General features: G+C 29.7%; 1 long non-coding RNA gene across 1 annotated transcript; it reads left to right on the top strand.

Moving 5' to 3' along the window:
• The first annotated feature begins 3,554 nt into the window (after positions 1–3,554).
• LOC146992703 (uncharacterized) lies at positions 3,555–8,684 on the top strand. Its single transcript, XR_015038819.1, has 3 exons — positions 3,555–3,640; positions 6,177–6,266; positions 8,516–8,684. It is a non-coding gene; the product is annotated as an uncharacterized LOC146992703 (long non-coding RNA).
• Positions 8,685–10,118: the final 1,434 nt, after the last annotated feature.

Below are 10,118 nucleotides of genomic sequence, written 5' to 3'. Positions count from 1 at the left end.
AAAATTAATAGCGAAATTGCTAAAATGTCAAAATTTAATCCTTTTTTCAAATTTAGTCATTTAGCACTTAATTCAAAAATTTACTTACTCTCCTTTCTTTAGTCTCCCTTTGTTTCGCTTAGCGAAAAAAGTCTGAATATTACCTGATGTATTTTAATCATCTTTTGTCCCCTTCTTTGTTTTCAGCAGTTCAGAAGCGAATTCGTTCAATAATTAGTTGAATATTTTGTAACTAAATGCATATTTCTTTTTTCTGTTGTGGATTTTGCACCACAGTATATTAAATTATCTTGAGAGCTAGTTACTGCTGATGTCTGTGCTTAAAAAGTAACCACCATAAAGATTTATAAAAGATCACAACAATTTAAAGGGACCATTTTATAAAGTTTTACAGAAAGGTTGTAGTGCTCTACTGTACCTAGAAGCTTGCGTCACATTCCTGCAGATCCAACTAGATTGATAGCTATATATCGCTAATCTGAAACAATTACAAAGTCAGAAGAAGAATCTTTTCAAACTTAAATTGGCATAACCTTTTCAAACTTAACTTTGACAAACATAAACTTTTCAAACTTAAATTTAACAGACAGGGCATTGCTTGTACTAAAACCAAACTTACGCTACATTGCGGGTATTTAAATTAACGTAACAGAAAGTTAAATTTCAAATGCAGATAACGTAGTCGGAGACTACACATAAAATAGTCTATTTAAAGTGTTTTTAAAGCAAGACGTTAAAGCCAGAAGCTAGCAAGCAAGCAAGCTGGACGCTAGCAAGACGCTAAAACCGGAACACAACTTTGGCACGGATGGCGATAACATCAAGATGCGGCTGCTAGGAGTTCTAATCTAAATATTCAGAGTCCTCAGTTTAAATATATGATTAATTAATTTTCATTCTGGTGACGATAAGAAGGATAGATTATAAATGGCTTAAATCATAACAATTGTTTAATTTTGCAAAAATACTTCACAAGGTCACGATTTTGTTTCCTACGGTCTGGTCATTCAGGAGATTATATAGGAAACCCTGTAAAGGCAGCAATAGCTTCACTTTTTTAAGCTTTTGAAGAATAAGATTAATTGCATTCCTCTTAAATCATGTTCTTCTGGTGTATCGTATCACTTCGATAATCAGAAATCTCAGCTTCGATTTTCGGCACAGTGAATCTTTCGAAAAAATCCGAATATCTCTAGTCAGGCCTTATCTAAAAATAATAAATTCTCATTCGTCACCAACTCGAATTGGTCTATTAGAGGGATCACCTATTCTATAAATCATCTTTTAGATGAGGTGTGGGGAGTATGAAACTGAAGCCATTTCTCTCATATGTTGCTGTGTGATAAGTAGACAAAATAATCAGTCTATTCATGAAGACACCGATTTAATAAATAGTGAGTGAATACTGAGTGTTTCGAGAAAAGCCGTTCCAAAACGAATAAAGCCAAAATGTAGAATACAAATATGTTAAATTTCCTGTATCTTAAAAGACTTATTATTTTTATCCCGTGAGACTAAAAACTGCAAGATCAATTTCGATGACTATAAAATAGACGTACATGATTTGAAAAGCAATGAAACTGATTTTATTGCGTCTAAGAAAGCCACTGGCCAAGTAATACATGTCATCCATATGGCCAATCTTTATTTACAATCTAGCTGGATTCCTATGCTACACATTAAGCCTAATGAAAAATATGACTGTATTTCGTTCAGTTAATGACAGAACGTTATTATGTAAGAAGTATTGAGAAAAGAAAAAAAAAAAAAAAAAAAAGAATATTACATTTTGTTTAAAATTCGAAAAAGTGCTATTGCGAACTTAAATTTATGAGACAAGTGTAAAATAATTCTTCATCCCATGTCTACGTATTCATGTAGTATGAATCAATCTAAAATGCATATTTCTCTTCAAAAATGAGCTGTTCAAAATGGCAAAACCAAATGACAGGGGGAAAAATTCACTGTTAATTAATACCGCATGGTGGTCTCAAAACTTATATCATCCCCCATAGCACAAAACATCCTCAGGATGTCCTATTTAAGTCGCAATATCCCGGGATATACTTAGGATGTCCTAAGGATGTTGATTCTCAGATGTCCTGAGGAGATCGTAATTTAACATCCTAAGGATGTCTTATTTAAGTCGCTATGTCCCGGGATATGACAGGATGTCCTGAAGATGTTGATTCTCAGATGTCCTGAGGAGTTCACCAATTTCACATCCTGAGGACATTCATTCTGCATTGTCCGGAGGACTTTCGTTGTCAAACATTTTGAGGATATTTGTTCTCAAATTTACCAGTTTTAATTTTTTGACATTGCACATCTGAAACTAATACATTATTTTATTTTTCATATGTATTTTACTAAGTTGTTTCTAAATGCTGTACATTAAAAATATTGATATGATTGATGATTTATTCTTGTTATTTTGTTATTAATTTTAACTGCTATTTTTTCTGACGTTTTTAAAAATTTATTTAGTCATAGAAAAGATTTTTTTCAATGGATTAGCATTTTCTAGAATATTTGCAAAATTCTAAATAACATATATTTTTTTATAAAAAATGTATAAATTACATGTATAATTACTTACAGATTACAAACCCTACTACAAATATGGGTAAAATTAGATATAGATATATTTAATTACGGAAACGAATTTTTTTTTAAATTTGGGTATAGAGACATTAGGTATTTTTTTGGAAGCAGGAAACATGAAAAATTAGCAACTGCCTTCGCCGGGAATCGAAGGACGGACCTCTGGAATACCGGTCCAGTGTGCAGAACCACTACTAAGGGGAGAGATGTCTTCGTGGAGGACTTTCTAAGGGAAACTGGCTCGTATACACGTTACACGTGGGGAAAACCACGAAAACACCCATTCAGCCAGCCCGTTCGCGGGATTCGAACCTCGGACCTCTGAAATACCGGCCCAGCGTGCAGAACTATTACACCACGAGGGCACGCTAGGCAAGCGGGAGAAATACCTCATAAGGAAAATATTTTTCCTCTAATTACAGGACAGAAAATGTTTTTCAATCGCGCGATCTGTTATTGATATTGAATTTTATATTGCGATATATTGATATTGCGATAATTTCGCAGTAAAGATACATCTCTGATGACTATCCAAGATTCTAGAAACTTTGGTCTTATATAGAGATGGTCGTCTTATAGAAATAATGCTTAATATCAATATTTATTTATAATCTCAGAACTATTGGTCACTTTCAGAAGTGGTCGTTTGAGAGGCGATATTCTATATATTTATTTACTGATACTCTCAGATTCCAAAATTTGTTTATATTCTCAGAAATATTGGACGGAAGGTGGTCGTCCCATACATACAAAATTTTACATTTCATTAAAAATGAATTCGGCATTACTTAACTATTTCCCTATTAATTAATTAATTAGATAAAGAAAAAATTAGGAAATAGTACTGTTTATTACGGAATAATGTAGAAAGTTCTACAGAACTATATTCTTTCGCGTCATTGCACATTGTATCCGGCAAACTACTAGTTCCTCGTATTCTTCCGCAAATCCGTAAACATCTGTCTGATTTGAAACAAAATCCAAAATGGCTGCGCCATGAGGTTAACTTGTATGGATATTTTTTGTTGCATGAAAGGTAAGTTCAGTTGCAATACTTGTATGTTTACTTTTTTTGCTTTTCGAATTTATGTTATTTATGTCATTTTGACAGTTAAATGTTTCACAGCTTAATGAATTGTTACCATTCTGTCGTGAATTACGTGTATCTCAATGGCTGGCTGTCTTTTCAAATATCTAATTTGCCCTGCTATCCAAATGTTTATGACTGAATTTTTTTTAGTCTAGTTTATGCATTCAGTTTCAAAATAATATGTGTGATCAGATTGCTTATTATTTTATTGCAGCAATATATTTATGTTAAATAGTTTGAACAATTGTACAAAAATAAGAGTTTGCATTGTTTTGTCCAAAATATGTATGGTTGAAACATTATCTTAATCTAGTTTGTAATTCAAGTTTTTTTTGGGGTACTGTTCTGTTATTGGGACCAGAATCGGAAATGTATGAACCTGTGTTCGTAAGTATGTGCATAGATGTGTATATGTAGACACACAAATATACAAGCATACATAAATACAATTCTGAACCCGGTCCTGATAACAGAACATTACCTTTTTTTAATCTTTTTTGAATATTTTATAAAAGGATTGAGCATTTTTCAAATTGCATATCATTTTAAGATTCGACTTGCAGGAAGACAAAATATGGTCATTCAATCAAATGCTTATGATTGCTTTTTAACATTTTCTCATAAATATTGTTTGCATTTTTATTGTATTTTAGATACTTTAGTTATGTAAAGTGAACATGAGAATATTAGTAAAGCTGAAGAATATGAATAGCTACCATAATACATGTATTTTTTCATCGAGTCCATTGTTTTAGAAACCAATGCACCATTATTATATGCTGGCTTATTTTATAGTTATATGCAGTTTAATTTTATGTTCATGTTACTGTAGTATTGTCATTATAATAAAAGTATTGATAATTTTTGTTGAATCTTGCAAGTTGCCTAACATTCAGAATTATTACTACCGAATTTTACTGATAGGTTTTTTTGAGTTGACATATCTGTCTGATAAATAAAATAAACTGGTGTTTAAATTATATGCATTTCTCTTAATGTTTCATTGAAAGTGAGATGGAAATATAAATGCTATCCAGAAAAATTAATTCTTTTTGCCTGAAATAACAAACTGTACTAAATGATTAATGTTTATATCATTTTAGAAATGTCAATATTAAAGTTTCTCCCCCTTCTCTTCTTTGATTTTGAAATAATTTATAATAAAATAATATATGCATAAGTGTAATTAATGTAAAGTGTCATTCAATAATATAATTTATTTTTACTGATATTTTTATATTTCTTATCTGGGTTTTCTTTTGGTGTTAGAAGGACTGTAATGTTTTAATTAAGGAAATAATTAAAACATTACAGTCTTTTAAATAACACAGTTACAGTAATGTTTATTGAAGCAATCAGTACTGTGTGATTGCCAGTGATTGAATAATGTTAAAATGCATTGTTCATAAGGAAATTTGCTTATATTTGTGTTATAGATTTTATTTTGACACAAGCTGAAATTTGAATTATTAGAAGCACTTTGAAAACCCGAATTATTTCCTGAATCATTAATCAGGCCAATATATAACATACAAATTTTCATACAAAATTATTTCTTTGAGCATATTATAAAGAGCTCATTTAATTTTATTATTTGTACAAATTTTAGACAAAAGCAGCATGTAACAGTTAAAGATTTATTGAAGCCTACTTGTTACTTGTGGTAACAAAGAAGTGTGAAAGATATTGCCACATTAGCGAACATGACGATCATTGATGCTTATTTTAGTAATTTAATAATATATTGAGAAATGCTGGGAACTTTCAGAAGTAGACATTTCGGAAATGATGGGCTTGATAAGAAATTTACATGGTTTTATTATTTATTCTTTAGTTAAGAATGGATTTTAGATGTTCATGTGAAAGAATTCTGTTTAAGTATATGTGAAAGAATTGTTAAAGTTTGGCATTTCAAAAAATGAATTAATAATATGCAATTATCTTTTTATTATACATATATTACTATATATTTCTAATGCGCTATGTAAATGTTAGTGCTAAACAATTGAGATACTATTGTCAGGGCAATCTTTTCTTATACATGAAAAATTCTGATACTTTCTTATCATGTGCCCTCACAGCTTCAACTTATGCTAAAACAGCAAGAGTATGCACACGATAATAGCAAACTATGAATATGCATACCACACACATGTATTTACATGCTTTATATTTAATCTTTATTTCTGAATAGTATTCCATTGGATGAAAAATATGTGAATATTGACCCAATGTATATATTTTTGTGTGTGTGCATCCTAAAATTTCTTGTTTCTTATAAAATGCTTATTTGAATTACTACTTGTGAACAGAGCAGTAGATATGAACCATAAACTAACCATTTTGCCAATTTTCACATCTTTGCAGATAGTCAGAAAGCACCAAAATTTGTAATAATGTTAAGTTTAAATGATGTTCTATACTTTTGTGTTAATTTTTCTATTCTATTAATTCTATTACTGTGTTATCAAACTTTCTGCAGGAATTTCAACTGGTTAAGATGTTATTACCATGTGGAGAAGAATTTGGTTTTCAAGCTAGAAAAAATTGCAGCTGAAGGATTTTGTAGAAGGTCAGTCAAACTGGTTTTAGTTAATTATAATTTAATTTTGGGTGAAGAATTCTCAAATTTATTTATCATAAGTGTCTAAAGGTCTTCTAAATTAAATTCTGCTTGTTTTTGAAATTTTTCATGACATTCATTCTTTGATTATTATTATTATTATTTTTAATTTACTAACTTACATCCAGGCACATAATTGCATTTAATGCCATACCTTAAATATTGTAAAATGTTAAAATAATACATTTCACTTAAAAATGTGGTTGTGACAGTAAATTTTCTGTTACATTTAATCATATCTATAAACATTGGTATACATCATTTTTCAATAATCTGTATATTATTTTGTGCATTTCTTTTACATCCAAGATCTGGCATATGACTTGCTTTTCAAACTGATAACATGGTGTAATAATGTAATCTAATGGTTAAAGTTTACTATGGAACGGGCCAAATTTAATAAATTATTCTTTGATAGAAATTTATTCATGTGTTCAGTGTGTCTCATCTCTTTAAATTGCTAAAGTAAATTTTATGTACTTGCATTTAGGAATTTTGACTGTATCAGAGTAATTTTGTTTCAGTCATTATAACATGCAACGGAAAAAATTCATTCATAGCTCTGTATTTAAAATTAGTTAATTAAAGTCCTTAATAATGAGGGACGTTTTGTTGTTTTTAATGTCGATAGAGTTTAATTCAAAAATATGCCACATTAAGGGTTACTTTTTAACCTAATTTAAAATTTTCATTACTTTAACATGTCCAATAATTGTTATTTTAACTCCGATATTGTAATAATATCAAAATTCCTTACTTTTTGATAGGTAATCCAAATGTAAAACAAGAAAAGAAAAAATTAAAATCTAGAAGTATATTTATTTCATACCTCTAACAAATAAAAACAACACAAGCACTTTTTACTGTCTATCTGCATAGTGTGGCATGTCCCGTAAGATTGAGATTTGTATGGTCAAATCCATGTTTCAGTTAAAGGAAAATGCATGCTCAGTCTTCTGATTTTCCCTTCGATTAAGGATTCTGTATATACTAGCATAAGAAATATATTAGTTAATGCAGTGTTATACATCAATATTTATAGACAATTATTGTGGCTATGTTTATTATAATTTTGTTCTCTGTAATGGCTGGAGTGCCTAAACCATCATGCTGTGTAAACAAAACTCAAATCTTCATCTCTGCATACTGCTCCACTAGTGTTTAAACCACTGAAATGGTGATTATGGTAGAACATCTTTGGTAAAAATTTACTCTACTGTAACCCTTGGTGAATCGTTTCTTTTCCCCAAAGGCTACTTTCGCCAACATTATCAACATTAGGTTTACCGAAAAACTTATTTGACGCAATGGGCTTCCACATTTCACAAACAACCAATACCACTTTGCGATTTTTTTTTCAGACAGAAACCAAGGTGTACCATACAGTAAAGATTAGCCACATCTTCATTTAGTACTGTTACAAGTACTTCTTTGGTAAATTTCTGCGGTTAAATTCAAAAGTTTAAAATTGCATTAACATGATCAGATTCAGAGTCATAGCTAGGGTTTTCAGCGCTCAGGGACAACTGAAGATTTCGCACCCCCTACTGCTTGCCAAGGATGGAAAACATTTAATTCTAAAATGTTCTAACATCAGTTTGGCGCCCCTTGGATTCTGCACCCGGGGACAGATGCCCCCTTCCCCCCCTCTAGCTACACCCCTGATCAGATTTTATTTTCTGCACGTAGCTAACAATTACTTATGTGTTGTCAGATAAATGTTACCAGATGCAGTTAATTATTTTTTACTTGCCAATCTCATGAGACAAGTTTTTTTTTGCTCCTGCAAGACTTTACTTTGTGTTGCAAAATAAATTCATTCTCACTCTTTTTGGACTTGCCGGCATTAAATTTAAAATCATTTTATGAATAGGTAAGATGTGATTATCATAATTTTGTTTCTCTCATTATCTTGGCAACTTTATATGTTGATTCAGTACCAGTGGCTGATTGATAAAACTGCTCATATGTTCAGCTGGTGGTTTGAGTTTATTTTCTGACATAAAAAATTTTAAAAGGCATCCCCCATGTTTATTTTACTATAATCGAAAAATCAAATAATTGCTACTCTGTTTATAGGTACTAAATGTTAAAATATTTTAAATGCTTCCTTTAATTTGTATTCTAATAGTCATTTGTTTAAATTTAATTATGAATTATATTCACATATAGTAATTGTGAGTGTTTTTTTATTTTAGGTGCTGTGAAAGGCAATGACAGACATCCAATTTATCAAGAGTTCTTATATACATAAGAATACATGGATATAAGATTGTTTTTCATGAATTCAAATAAAATGTGATAAATTGGATTAATAAAAACTATTTTGAATTTTGAAAAGTGTTTTTCCTCTGTTAATCATAATATAGTGCCATAAATTTCTGAATGTGTTTATTTTTCATCCAAATAAATAGCTTTACAAAAATTTGTCATATTAATAGATATTGCATAATTTAACTTTATTATAGCAGATTTAGCTGAACTACTTTTTTAGTCTCTTTGCAGATGAAGTCACAAAGGTAAGTGGTTAGATATTTTTCTGTATTCCCCATTAAGTAATTTTATCTGGTAAATTACCATTACTTATATACTAAATGTGAAAGAATAAGCTTTCCTTGAAGATACAAAAATTTGCAGATATTTCAAAAAATTGGTATACGTAAAAAAGTTCTTAAATTGCCACATATGCGAAACTGAAAATGTTATATATGAAATAGTTCAGAAATATAAATATTTTCACTATTTTTTAACTATAATTCACTGCATTTGTTATATATAATCACAGTTTAAGGTAGCAGTGCTTTTCTCACTGTGATTTCTCATGTATTTTGATTCATAAATGCACGTATTTTGATTTCTCTTTTGAGACCGAATAAAAAATGAACTAAACATTCTCGTTGACATTGAGAGTTGAATAAAAGCTCACCTTAAAATAAAATGAATTAATAAATTTATGGAAAATTTTACATTGCATATATTGAGCAGAAAGAGTAAACTGAATATACTTAATGGAATTAATAATTGGTAAAGTTGATAGCAGAATAAAATGCCTTAATTGCATGGTAAACAGTAGATCTTTTGAAGTTTTTCTATGTTGCGTAAAATGCAGATTTAAATTTTTGATATTGATTGTCATATAAATGGCGATTACTGTTTTATTTTGCTCTGAAATGAATGTAATACAATTCTGGATGAGACAACCTTTAACATGCGCTAGAATTTACAAAGTTTAATTTGGTGCTGATTTCAACGGGTAAATTTCATTTTACTGAATTTTGCGTAAAATAATACTAATGAACCATTGCAAATTATTTTCAGAACTTTTTTTTTTAATCTAAAAGGGCTATTAGTTTTGAAATGTGACTTCATATCGTCAGTCGTAAACTTGTTTCGCTTTTCATTCAAGTCTTGCCATTTGGCAAAATTTAACATATTTACCTTTAAAATCTAATATATTATTGACTAACAAGCCAAGCTAATTAAAAGCATTACACACAGTTCTTAACAATGCTTTTTTTAATTTTTAATCTGATTGATTTAAAATGCATTTAATTCATGATATATCTAATTGAAAACATTTTAATATTTCTACATAATTACATGATATATTTCTTCACTTTTCAAATATATAGAAGATATATAACTTTCTGGTGTCAGTATCTTATAAAATGTTTTGCTATTTCCACTGCCCCATCTGTATTGATAATCTATGCATTCATAAACTTTTAGCCTCTTTGAGTGACTGCTAAAATCTAAGGCCTTTCAGATTTTTTTTTTAATTGTGTGAGCATAAAGATAGAA

Source organism: Stegodyphus dumicola, chromosome X2 (assembly GCF_044657685.1).
Source record: "Stegodyphus dumicola isolate Sdum_Otavi_A_Nest chromosome X2, ASM4465768v1".
Lineage (NCBI taxonomy): Eukaryota > Metazoa > Arthropoda > Arachnida > Araneae > Eresidae > Stegodyphus > Stegodyphus dumicola.
This window is presented reverse-complemented; position numbering and strand designations above follow the sequence as displayed.